The sequence below is a fragment of the Eretmochelys imbricata genome, chromosome 2, assembly GCF_965152235.1.
Source record: "Eretmochelys imbricata isolate rEreImb1 chromosome 2, rEreImb1.hap1, whole genome shotgun sequence".
NCBI classification, from domain to species: domain Eukaryota; kingdom Metazoa; phylum Chordata; order Testudines; family Cheloniidae; genus Eretmochelys; species Eretmochelys imbricata.
The window spans coordinates 167174813-167187545 of NC_135573.1; the positions used below are offsets into that span (position 1 = coordinate 167174813).

The 12733-nt window shown below is 40.9% G+C and overlaps 1 protein-coding gene across 13 annotated transcripts in view; it reads right to left on the minus strand.

The window, feature by feature from the left end:
- The window catches only part of IKZF1 (IKAROS family zinc finger 1), a 94638-nt gene that overhangs the window by 49062 nt on the left and 32843 nt on the right, over nucleotides 1-12733 (minus strand). The window contains exon 1 of one of the 13 annotated variants that reach the window (XM_077810954.1): nucleotides 1109-1116. The exons of the other annotated variants lie outside the window; for them this stretch is intronic. The gene's annotated coding sequence lies outside the window, so the exon portion shown is untranslated. Of the gene's footprint in view, nucleotides 1-1108; nucleotides 1117-12733 lie in introns of those variants that run through there. 13 annotated transcript variants of the gene reach the window in all.

The window sequence follows — 12733 nt, forward strand, 5'->3', positions numbered from 1 at the left end:
ACTTGTCGACAGCAGAAAGGGTTTTAAAATTCATACGAAGTGTTTTCTCTTCTCCATTTGCTGGCAGAAGAGTCACAAAATAAAATACAAACCTCCTTTACAACCAGATCCAGCAGCCCGTGCTTAGTTTTTACTCTCTCTAGCTCCCACTGACTTTAACAGGAGTCTGCCTGACTAAGGGTGGAGTAGAACTTCAGGACCTGACTAAGGCAAGCTGACTTTCAGATTGCTTTACGAGTATAGTGGTGACGCACTACATGTAAATGAAGGCAGGACATGGCATGACAGAAGTATACCAAAAATATATGGGGGCATATTTAGTTACTCTTTACTGGGTAAAAAGCCATCCTCCTGGGGCAAGCTCGCTCAAAGCCATCTGTGACCAGTCCTCTATGAGGAGTGAGGAGAAATGGACAGAGCAGACGTAAAGCAAGTGGGGGGCTGTGAACTGCAGAGATGGGTCAGAACAGGCTGGCATGAAGTGATCAAGTGGAGGAGCCACGGGATCTACGCATTCTTGGATCTGAGCACCAAGAACTCCTACAAAGGGAATGTCAAGAGGCAATGGCTGCATTTCAGTCCTACAACGTGCCTGTGGGTAGGGAGAATGTCATCTGGTTCCCTCAACTCATGTTTAGTTCCAGGCACAAAGCTCATTTATTCTGGATTTGTACAGGAGGAGGGATGAATTGCGCCTAATGTGTATTAGGTAGGGGAGGGACTTGGAATTTTACCTTATTTCACCTGTTTATTTATCTACTTTGTTCTGTATTATGTTGTATCAGCTTATTCCTTTAGCCTTTAAGATCAGCTGGAGATCTGATCTCTTTCACCTACTCTACAGTGCTTTCTATCCTTATCTTTACCGTAAAAGCAACAATAGAAACATCAAAACAACAGAAATGATAACTGTATTGTTGATTTTGTCATATTGTCACTACCTATATACTGGCATACCAGCTATTTATTCATTGCATTTTTTGACAGTGATGGCAGATATGACAAAACTGAAAGGAAAGTAAATAATGCTCCGTGAGAGTGTGAGTGATTTTTACAGGTTTCTGGCAGCTCAATGTCACTTAGACATTTCGAAGGAGGGTTGGCATACCTTTGGGCGTGAGGCATAGGACCTGACTCTGCTATCAGTTTTGACACCCGGTTTGACTTCAGTGGAGTTACTCCTGGTTTACACCAACATAAATGAAAGAAAAATCAGGCCTACATCTGTTTTAAATACAATTCCTTGTAAAGAAAAAAAAAAGTACTGTAATATGTAACTAAGCTATCAGTATTCTCCACAGCAAAAGGATATAATTTCTCCATTTAATTTTGGACAAAAGATAGCAAGCAAAAGACGCAGAATATTCTTGCTTTCCTGCCAGGACAGTCCTAAGGCCATTTATCTTTAGAGCAGTACAGCTGTTAATTTTTTTTAAAAATGGAACTTTGGCTCTGCTGGGAAGGGCCAAGAGGCTCCTGATCACACATGAAGGAATCAGTGGTTCTATGCATTATCACTGTGGGTTATCTGGTCAAGGAAAAACTTTGTAGGGGGATTTTCACACTGATGAAAACTTGGAAAAGGAGAACATTGAAGTAACCATGGAAATGGACATTCAGGGGTCAGGGACTGTCTTCACTTCTTTTTGTGTTGATAACGTTACTTTACCTTTTAAAAAGCCTTCTCTCTCATAGCCCATAGTCTCCTGCTTGATCCTGCAATGAGCTTTACTGCGTGCCAGACTTTGACTTCAGGGAGGAAGGAGAGTCTAGGCGATAGGGCAATGAACTTGGACTTGGACTCAGACTCAGGAAATCTAGGTTCATTTCTTAGCTCAGCCACAGACTTCCTTTGTGATCATGGGAAAGTCACTTAATCTATCGTATGTCTCACTTCCCCATCTGTAAAAAATGGGGATTATTGTTTCTCCAATGAAACTCAGCAGGACTTAAGTTCCAACATCACTTAGGCCCAGATACTCAAAAGGTATTTAAGTGCCTAACTCCTATTGAAAGCAAAAGGAGATAGGTGCCTAAATAGCTTTGAGGATCTTGGCCTTAGGCACTTCTGAAAAGCTCAGCCACTATGTTTTGAGGGCTAGACAGTATCTTGCACTACAAAGCAGCACAAGGGCAAAAAACACACCTTTTACTCCATGCACAATGCTCCCACATTACTTGTCTATGCATAGGGTGACCAGACAGCAAGTGTAAAAAACCGGGACGGGGGTGGGGGGTAATAGGAGCCTATATAAGAAAAAGCCCCAAATATCAGGTCTGTCCCTATAAAATCAGGACATTTGGCCACCCTATCTATGCATCAGGGGACAAAGTGGGTGGTGTTATCCACCACAAAGCACCAACTGACCTTTGCTCCAGGGGGAGATGTAATCTACTACTGGTCAAGGGCAACAGGCAGTTTACTTCTCCCCTGGAGTGCTGGGGGAAGTAGGGAAGGAAATAATGACTTTTTGAGTTGTAATTTCTTTTCTAGGCTGCTCCTGCCCTGCCCTCTACTTAGGGTGAAATGTAAAGTCTCAGTTTTAACCTACAGTTAACAAAAAATGAAACAAAACTGAACCATCCTGAGAAAAATTTGCACAGTGCCGCCTTTCTCCAAAACATATTTTTACTGTCCCCATGCTTTGCAGTAGCCATGACAGACGTTCTTAGCGGTCAGAGAAAAGAAAAAAAGAGGCTCAAACTGCACCTTTATTGTAGGAAATGACTAACCACTAAAGTGCATGTTATCTCCAGGTCGGCTCTTGAAGCATTTCTCATGCTGAAACATGCATGTTTCAAATTCAGTTATGAGATGTGAAATCTCACTCCAAAAACAAATGGTCAGCGTGTTTTTATTCTGTAAGCAACTTTCGCACCCTCCATAGCCTCAAAAGCACAGTAGCAAAGATAGGCCTAGACCAAAACACGCTCCTTCAACTTCAATCAATTTGGGCCTACATCCAAAACTTCACATCTCTACAAAATGGGCCTGTTTCATCATTGCATTGTGCCTCCTTTATGAGGGTAACTCCATTGAGTCACAGACTTAACACTGGAGTAATGCCGTGGTGAATCAGGCACAGGAGTTGTTAACATTCCTCCTCTCCTCCCGAAATTAGAGTGATATAGTAAATTGCTTCTCTGAGCAACTTTCAGCTACTAGCAGCTCAGATACTTAAAAATTGCAAAATAAATGAGGGGTTTGCAGGATATATTTAACTTGACTTACAAACTTTTATTTTACCTGATTCATAGAGCAGAAAGGACCGTTGTGATAATGTAGTCTGATCTCTTGTATAACACAGGCCATAGAACTTCCCCAAAATAATCCACTGGTGCTATTTATTTTGCTTCCACATATAATGAAATTGATATTTATTCTGTGCTATATTTTTAGATCCAAGGATATTCTTACTCTCTGAATTTTTAGGCCATATTGTTTTAAACAAAACTAAGTTCTTGTAACGTCTCATGTCAAACCAGTGCCACTGCATACTGGAATGGAGACAAAGTTTTTCTGTTGCCTCTGTTGGAGAGACAGGCAATTATATTGTAAGATCTTTGGGGCAAGGACAATCTTTATGTTGTGTGTATGTACAGGGTCTAGCACAGTGGAACCCTGATCCATCATTGGGGTCCCTACATGTCATTGCAGTACAAATAAATAACACAATTTTAGATAAAAGGTACTGTCAACGTCTTAATCTACCCCCAGCAATTGTTCAGGGCTGAAATCTTGCATAAACAATGAGATATTGAAAAGATCAAGGGGAGTAATTTTATCCAGCTAATAAACATATTGGATATGCAACTATGCACAGTCAAAACAAGTTCTGTATTGTGACAGCCATGAAGTGAGTGATCAAAATCTGGCCATCTACCTTTTGCAAGCGTTCATGATGTGTTAAGATTATCAGCAAAGGCGTTTCCTGCTCTCCTAGCTTTTATGGAATCTTCAAAAATGTCTAGCAGACAAAGTTTTTGTCAAACTTCCTGTCAGCTCTTAGTTGCACGCTTCATATAGCATGTGGGGGCCATTAGCTTGCCTGAGTCTTTCTGTGACTTTTTAAAGCATCTGCTCAGTGTATTTTTTAAGGTAAATTACAACATTTGAATTTGAAACAACAAGCATCATGTATCAATTTCAGGAAACAGGATTTTTTTTTCTATCAGCTGTCAATTTAACTGCCTTCAGTTTTCACCAATATAACATAGTTGACCAAATTTATACCTACAAGCATACAGATCATTGGTGTGACTAATAATAGACTGCTTGCTTATACATCCAAAATATTGTCATGATTCTGCAAACACTAAAACAGGTGAGTAAAATGCATGGGAGCAGCACCATTAAAGTCAAGATCTGAGAACAGGTAGAATAGGATCCTATCAAACATCATTCGTGTGAGACTTGCTTTTGCTGCTCCAGAAGGACAGCTCACATTTGACTGTTTTTCTCCTAGGACCTTGTCATAGTGTGTTAGAAAAGCCATTTGTCTGGAAAGTTAGACTCTTTCCAGGACAGATAAAGTACAACTCCTACACTGCTTAACCAAATCAAAAATAGTAGTTGTGTCCAAAATGTATGTACTTTCCTTTCCTTGAAAAGTAAAAAAAAAAAAAAAAAAAAAAACCCTAGCAAATACATTCCTACGTCAGTCCACTATTGCTTCAAATGGCTTGTAAGGTCACTGCTGATCCAAACCCACAAAGAAGTGATACTCAGTCCTCAACATGCAAAATTCTCATGCCAGCACCTAGCCAGAGTAGCTGGGTTGCGGTGATGGACAGCTGAATGTGGTGAAAAGCCTTTTCTACCAGCTGCAGAACAGCTCCAGGGAGGCTACTACTTTCTATCAGCTCAAGCAAACTTTCACACCCTTGATGTACCCACAGTGCAGTGTGGAGTACAAGAAGATCCATGAAGCAAAATATCTTCTTCCCCTCATCATCTGAGGACAGGTATGACTGAAGAGCGAATTTGGGCTACACAATCTTTATTACTAGCGCTGATGGCTAAGGGCTTGTCTGGACCAGAAACCATTGTGCTAGGTGCAGTACAAATACAGACAAAAGACATTCCCCTACCCCAAAGGGCTTACAATCTAAGAGTAAGAGAAGAGGCAATAGATGCACACAGACAGACTGACAGGGGAGTACACAATGAGACAATGTTGGTCGGCATGATAGGTAGTGGTCATCTCAGCACACCACAACCTAACCTCTGTCAATTTCTTTGTAGGCCTCATAGAATCATAGAAATGTAGGGGTCGAAGGGACCTCAAGAGGTCACCTAGTTCAGTCCCCTGTGCTGAGGCAGGACCAGGTACACCTCAAACATCCCTGATAGGTGTTTAAAACGTTCAACTAGTTTTTAAAAACCTCCAGTGATAGGGATTCCACAACTTCCCTTGGAAGCCTTTTCCAGAGCTTAACTATCCTTGTAGTTAGAAATTTTTTCCTAATATCTAACCTAAATCTTCTTTGCTGCAGATGAACCCTGTTATTTCTTGTCCTACCTTCAGTGAACATGGAGAACAATTGATCACTTTTCTCTTTATAACAGCTCTTAACATATTTGATTCTCATTTTGTAGTGCATTTGACTTTTTTCTACCTAAGTGTAGTACTTTGCACTTCTCCTTATTGAATTTCATCTTTTTGATATCAGACCAATTCTCCAGTTTATCAAGGTCATTTTGGAATTCTAACCCTGCCCTCCAACTTGCTTGCAATCCCTCTCAGTGTGTGTCATCTGCAAATTTTATAAGCATACTCTCCATTCCATTACCAACATCATTAATGAAGATATTGAATAGTACCAGACCTAGGACTTCCCCCTGTGGGACCCCACTGGATAAATCTCCCAGTCTGATACCAAATACTTTGAATATGGTGTTTCAACTAGTTGTGCACGCACTTTACAGTAATTTATTCTAGACCACATTTCCATAGTCTATTTATGAGAATATCATGTGGGATTGTGTCAAAAGCCTTACTAAAATCAAGATATATCATGTCTACATCTTTCCCCGATCCACTATGCCAGTAACCCTGTCAAAGAAGGAAATTAGGTTGGTTTAGCATGATTTGTTCTTGACAAATCCATGTTGGTTATTATTTATCATTCTATTATCCTCTAGGTTCTTACAGATTTTTTAATAGTTAGTTCCAATATCTTTCCAAGTATAAAAGTTAAACTGACTGGCATAGCAGTCCCCAGATCCTCTTTGTCCCCTTTTTCAAAGGCAGGTACTATGTCGGCCCTTCTTCAGTCCCGTGGGACCTCACCCTCAATGAGTTCTTAAAGATAATCACTAATGGTTCCAAGCTCACTTCAGCTATTTCCTCAGGTATCCTAGGGAGAATTTCATGAGACTCAGCCCACTCGAAAACATTTAACTTATCTAAATATTCTTTAACCCATTCTTTTCCTATTGTGGCTTGCATTCCTTCCCTCTTGTTGTTAAAATTAATTATGCTAAAACATCTGGTTACAATAACCTTTTTAGTGAAGAATGAAATAAAATAGTTATTAAACACCTCCAGCTTCTTGATGTCATCAGTTATTAGCTCTCCTTCCCTCTAAGTAGCAAACCTGCACATTCATTCATCTTTCTCTTGCTCCTAATGTACTTACAGAAGCTCTTCTTATTCTTTTTTATGTTCCTTGCTAGTTGTAACTCAGTTTGTGCCTTAACCTTTCTGATTTTGTCTCCACATGCTAGTGCTAGTCTTTTGTACTCATCCTTAGCCATGTGTGCATCTTTCCACTTTTTGCAGGGTTCCTTTTGGATTTTTAGGTCATTAAAAAGCTCCTGGATGAGCCATATTGGTCCTTTACTATTCTTCCTCATGGCATATGAAAGTTGCAAGGAGGGGTTTGAAGGAGAGCAGTGAAGTGGCTTTATGGACGTTTATGCACAGATCCTCCAAAGCATGAGGGACAGCACTGGAGAAAGCACAAAGGGGCTTGTTTAAAAATCTAACAAGTGGGAAATAGAGGCTGGCATCACTGGCCAACTGAAGGCAGGAGTACACCTTTCAATACTGAATGAGAGATGATTGGTATAGTGGAGATAAGCCATGAAGGGCCTTGAAAGTGAAGACAAGTAGCTTATGTTTGATGTGATAGAGAAAAGGGAGCCAGTGGAGGGATGCAAAAAGAGGTGTGATATGGTCAAAGTGACAATCTAGGAGAATGATCTTGACAGTAGCATTCTGAACTGATATGAGCAGGGCAAGACTGCATTTGTCAAGGCCAGAGAAAAGGATGTTGCAGTAACCTAGTGGGTTTAGCTGAACAGGAACAAAGTACTCTTGTTCCGGAATACAAGTGTCCATACATGGAGTTATTCAGGAACAATTGTGTGTGTAGACAAACCCTAAGTCAGAAGCAACCCAGTTAGATTCTCAGAGCCCAATGTGAGTGTTTGAGGGCTGGCCATTAGAAAACTATCTTTTTACTTGTAAATTAAGCAAATTTGACCTGGAAGTCACAGAGAAAAATATGGAACATCTATTTTTACACAGTCAATTTTTCTGATACTAGAACTGCATTTTAAGGCTGTATTTTCACATGAGGCTTTGAGATTAGATGCCCGACTCCCATTCACTTTCAGTGGGATTTGGCACCTAATTCCCTTAGGCTCCTTTGAAATTCTCAGTCATTATTATTATTTTTATAATATCACAGTAGCGCCTGAAGCCCCATTGTGCTAGGCAAACACACAGCAATAGTCCTTAGCCTGGAGAGTTTGCCATCTAAATTGTCAAAAGATGGGTCATCTGTTTCTTCCAATTTTTACCACAAATGGAAACAGAGTTCCCAGCAAAGTCACTGTGTGCATGCATTCAGGCATCTGAGGGTAAAATGTGGCTCTCACATGGTCCCAGAGGGGAGACAGAGGAAAACGTTAAGAGTTTCATTTTCTCTGGCTCATCTTTTACATCAAACGAACGTGCAGTGCCTGTTAGTACTGCAGGAGCGCAGCCCGCTGTGGGAAACCTTCCCAGCAGGTCTTGTGAAATTGCTTCTGCCGATGCAAATATGCTATTCGCTAGAGCTACCCATAGCTATCTGATGAACTCCCATCATATGCCTGAATGTGAAAAACACAACCCACAGCCCAGAATGTGTGGATCACTGTGTTCTCAGGAAGTACGCAAGTAACATAAGTACTTGCGCTCTGTCTCACTGGCGGGGAGTTGTGGGGGGGAGATCACACAGCAAACACCAGGCCTCACACAGGAACGCTGGGGTCTGCTTTTTGCTCAACTAGCCTAGGCTTTGTGAAGTGCTGTATTTTGCACCAACCTGTAGGTCCCCTGCACTGTATTGGAGGTGGTTTCTTAAATATCACATACATTTTCTGGGACTGGAGAATAGAAACATTGTTAACTACTTCTGTTCAGAGTTGTTCTTTATTTTAATTGCTCTTTCATATTCAATTGCTCAATCCATTATTGAAACATCTCTTACGTTATCAAGCTAGAAGGCATGCATCAGCTTTTAGTGGGAAGCGTATGTCAAACAGGAGATACAAGATATTGTATCTGTATTTTCTATGTGATTGTTTTTTCAACATGATACGGATATCCCTCTGTTCCAAGGACAAGATGCCTCAAAAAGTACTAGTGTGCATTACTAAATTTGCTATCAGATGATAAAAAAGTAAAAAATTAGACTTAATGATCTAAAAAATTATATGCTAAGAGCTGAATATGCTGAACTAACCCTTTAAAGTTTCATTAACTTGCCCTTCTGTCTCTCATAGAGTCTCTACTTGATTGACACTCTACGTAACAACTTTAAGAAATAAAGCACACTTGCCAGTCAGTGAGTTAGCATCTGAGTTTGTGTATACTTAGGGGATAATCCTGCTCCCAATGAAGTAAACTGCACAATTACCCTTCACTTCAGTTGGGTCCAATACAGGAGTGTGGCATCTCTTCCGACAAAGGCCCACATCTTGCCCTTCCACCCATAAACCCTATCTGTGGGAAGGAAACAGGGCACCCAGGAAACTAAGTGCAGTGTCCACCTATTGCTACTCTCTGGGGCCTTGGAGATGGCAAGGGCTAAACCTATGGAGTCATGGTATCCATGGAGAACTCTGTTCCCAATCCCTTGGATCCTAGGGAATCTGTGGGCTGTTCTGCAGGCTTCCACCTTCAACAGCACACCTCCCTTGGGAGTCATGATGCCACAGGATGCCCTCCATCCTCTAACTGTGCAGTAGATGCTGCAGAGAGGACTCTGATGGTCTGATTGTCCCCTCACTTACACTAGTATAACTTCAGACTTCAACAGAGTCACTCACTCCTGATTTACACTAGCGTGAGTGAGAGGAGAATCAGGCCCTCAGAGTAATGCTGCCTTTAATGACTAACTTAAATCCATGTAGCAGAGTATAGTGCTCAGAGGCAAGAAGAAAGAGGGACTTGTGAAGATGGGGTGGACGGGGTGTGCAGCATGCTACGTTGATTTTGTTTCTGTCTTTGTAAGACTTTTCTGGCCCATTTTATTTTCGTACTCTCTTCTGCTGCTCGCAGGACAGTGTTCATGGGCACACTGCATTTACACAACCTGTGAGAGATGCAATGAATACGAAACTAAAAACTAAACATATTCGCCCCAGCTCCTGCCCACTTCCCAAGTGGAATTTACACTGCTAGCTCTGTCAGATTAGAAGGGATACTGTCAAATTAGCGGCAACTAATCTTTTCCTCTCCTGTGTTTGAAAAAAATCTGTTTTGTTATTTGTATTTATTTTGCAAAATGCATACTTCAGTGCTCTTTGTTCTTTAAAAAATTGCTAGAAGCCTGCCCTCAAGAGAAATCCTACACCAATAAATCTCTGTATGTGCGATTTGATTTTAAATGTATATAATGTAGCCTTGTGTGGGTGTGGGTGTATTTACATACATTTACACAAACACCGAATAGTGTTTCTATACATAAGTGTGTGTGTGTACACATGAGAGAGAGAGAGAGAGAGAACTCATGCATGGTGGAGTAACATACAGTGGCTGGTTCGGAAACACTGCTGTTTCAAGCTTCCAGGGGGTCACCATAAAAACAAATAAAAAAAAATAAATAAAGATGAGGATTTTTAAACTAAAAATATCTCGGCACTGGCCCTGTAACACCAAAGGCTCAAACTTGTACTTTATAAATCAGTCTCTTTCATAGCATGGAGGGAGACCTGTTAATGTGTAATTACAGAACTAACAAAATGAGACATTTCCTGCACTGTTTTGCAAGGAGTAACAAATTCCAGTTAACATCACAATAAGCCCATGATAGGATACCAATTTCACTAGAATCTACTTGCAACGCTGTGGTAAGATTAAGCAAATGTGTTCATACCGCAGGTAATACCTCATTACCATTAATTATTCCATGCCTTCTGCATGTGATGGGCTATTGAAATCTTCTGTTAGTGTATTAACGTTTGTTATACTTATTTCGACAGTTGTGTGTTCAAACAGGCAGCAACAAAACAAGACAGAGAAGTCCAATTCCCACTTCATTTTTAGAACAATGTTGCTCTAGACCTGCAGTATAAACATGCTCCAGCAATCCCCTTAGTTCAGCAGCCCTTTTCTAATTCCAGCAAAGTGATGTTTCAGTGATAAAATTGTTCAGATTCTGGGAGAAAGGCTCAGTCCAGGTACAGAAAGGAAAGTGCAAGTGTCCTTGTGATACAGAACCATGGGGGAATCCTGCAGCGTTTAGTCAAAATCCCCATGCGAGCCACTGCTTCATTGGCTTGCAGTGGAAACCTGAGTGAGCTGTGCACTCACAGTAACCAATGTACGGCAGAAGCATGAGGAATGTGGGGAGGGAAGTCAAGGGGGTCTCAGATGAAGCAGAGTGATTTGCAGTTGGCTGGCTCAGGCCAAAAGGGGAGCAAGGCTGGCCAGGGTGGGGACATGGCCAATTCAGTGCATTCCCCAGTCAGCCTGCACCATCAAGGCTCCTATGAAACCCAGCTGCAAATCAAAACCGTTCTCTCCAGCCAAATGTCTGTTCTCTCCCAAGGGTGAATTCTCTCAGGGCCCACCTATAGGCAGTAGGGTAGACTCCAGCCCACTGACCTTGCAGTAAGAAGAGTAGGATTATACCTATCAGTTTACTTTTAGTGGGGATCTCTTTACATGCACAGGAAGAAACACGCAAGGTTCTTCTCTGAAAAGACTCTGTCATGTGGGCAGACTGAAAATTTGTTTACAAGCTGTTCCACTTTGCATTTAGCTGTGACACTCAGAGTACCTTACCCAGAACTGAAGAGCTCTCTGCGACTCAAAAGCTTGTCTCTCTCACCAACAGAAGTTGGTCCAATAAAAGATATTACCTCACCCATCTTGTCTTTACAAAAAAGAGACTGTTCCGTGTGAACGAAGCAGGCTTAGTGATATTCCTTGGCTGGCAATGCTCATTTCAGTGCTAATGAAGACTTTCTGCATTAACATCAACTACTGATGCCACTTGCAAACACTGAAACATATATTTACCACAGGAATTACATGCATATAACCCAGTTCACACCACACTAAAATGCAAATGTATCTTGAAAGGGAAAGGACCAGCCTTTCACTCCCCAAAATTGTGCCAGGATTCAAAATTAAGACACAGATCTCCTGGCTTAAACGAAACAACAAGAAGAAGCAAACATTTATAAGTCTGGAAGTTCACATCCATCCAAGTGGGGATGTTTGCTGCTCACAGCCTGTTGTAAATACAGGATGATTTTAAGTGATGAAATATGGACAATATTTTTTCTTTTTTTATAAATTGCAGCACATGCTGAAAGCATCTCCAAATTCACTTAAAGCACACCTTTCATTTCCCTAGAAATTTCTGTTAGGTTATTAAATTCTAATTTCTGTTAAAGCTCCTTTTCAAATAAATAAATAAAAAGGAAGGCTCATCTCCTTTCACATAATAGTCCAGAGCAAACAAGGTTACTGAAAACTTTGTAAGAGCAACTTCCTCAAAAGATATATTTTCCAGGGCAGAAAATAGGGTAGAAAATTTGGCTTACAATTTAAGTTCTACTTACACGTTTTAGTGAGTACATGAGTCTCTTCTGCTTTTAAAATTCTCTGGTAGCTCACTTTGGAGAGTGGAAGAAAAATTCTGACTAAACTGGGGTGGAGGGGAACGCAGGAGAGGAGCAAAAGTGACAGTTGGCAACCAAAATTTGGATTTATTTAAACATCTCTCTGCTCAGTAGGAAATTAATGGCAAATTAGCTGTCTGCTTTATAGACAGAATTGTCTACACGTCCAGGGTAACATTTTCAAAAGTTCCTAAGACCTAGATCCTCAAAGGTATTTAGGTGCCTCGCTCTCAGTGATTCCAATGGGAGTTAGATGCCTAAATACCTTTGAGAATCTGGGCCCACGTGACTTAGGAACCTATGTCCCATTTTCAAAAATGATATAGTTAGGCACCTCAAGCTCATCGACTTCAACAGGAGTTAGACCACTAGGCACTTCTGAATATCCCACGAGGCATCTTTAGGCATCTAAATACCTTCAAAATGGTGTCCTAAGTCACTTTTGAAAATGTTATCCCTAATCTAAAAATGTAAATGAAACAAGGAAAGAGCAGCAAACTGGAAAAAAAAACACTGAGTACTACCCTGATATTTAGTTTTCCCACATTCATCTTTACAACATAAAATTCCGTCTTTGTGGGTAGGAGTGGCAGGGGGAAGCCT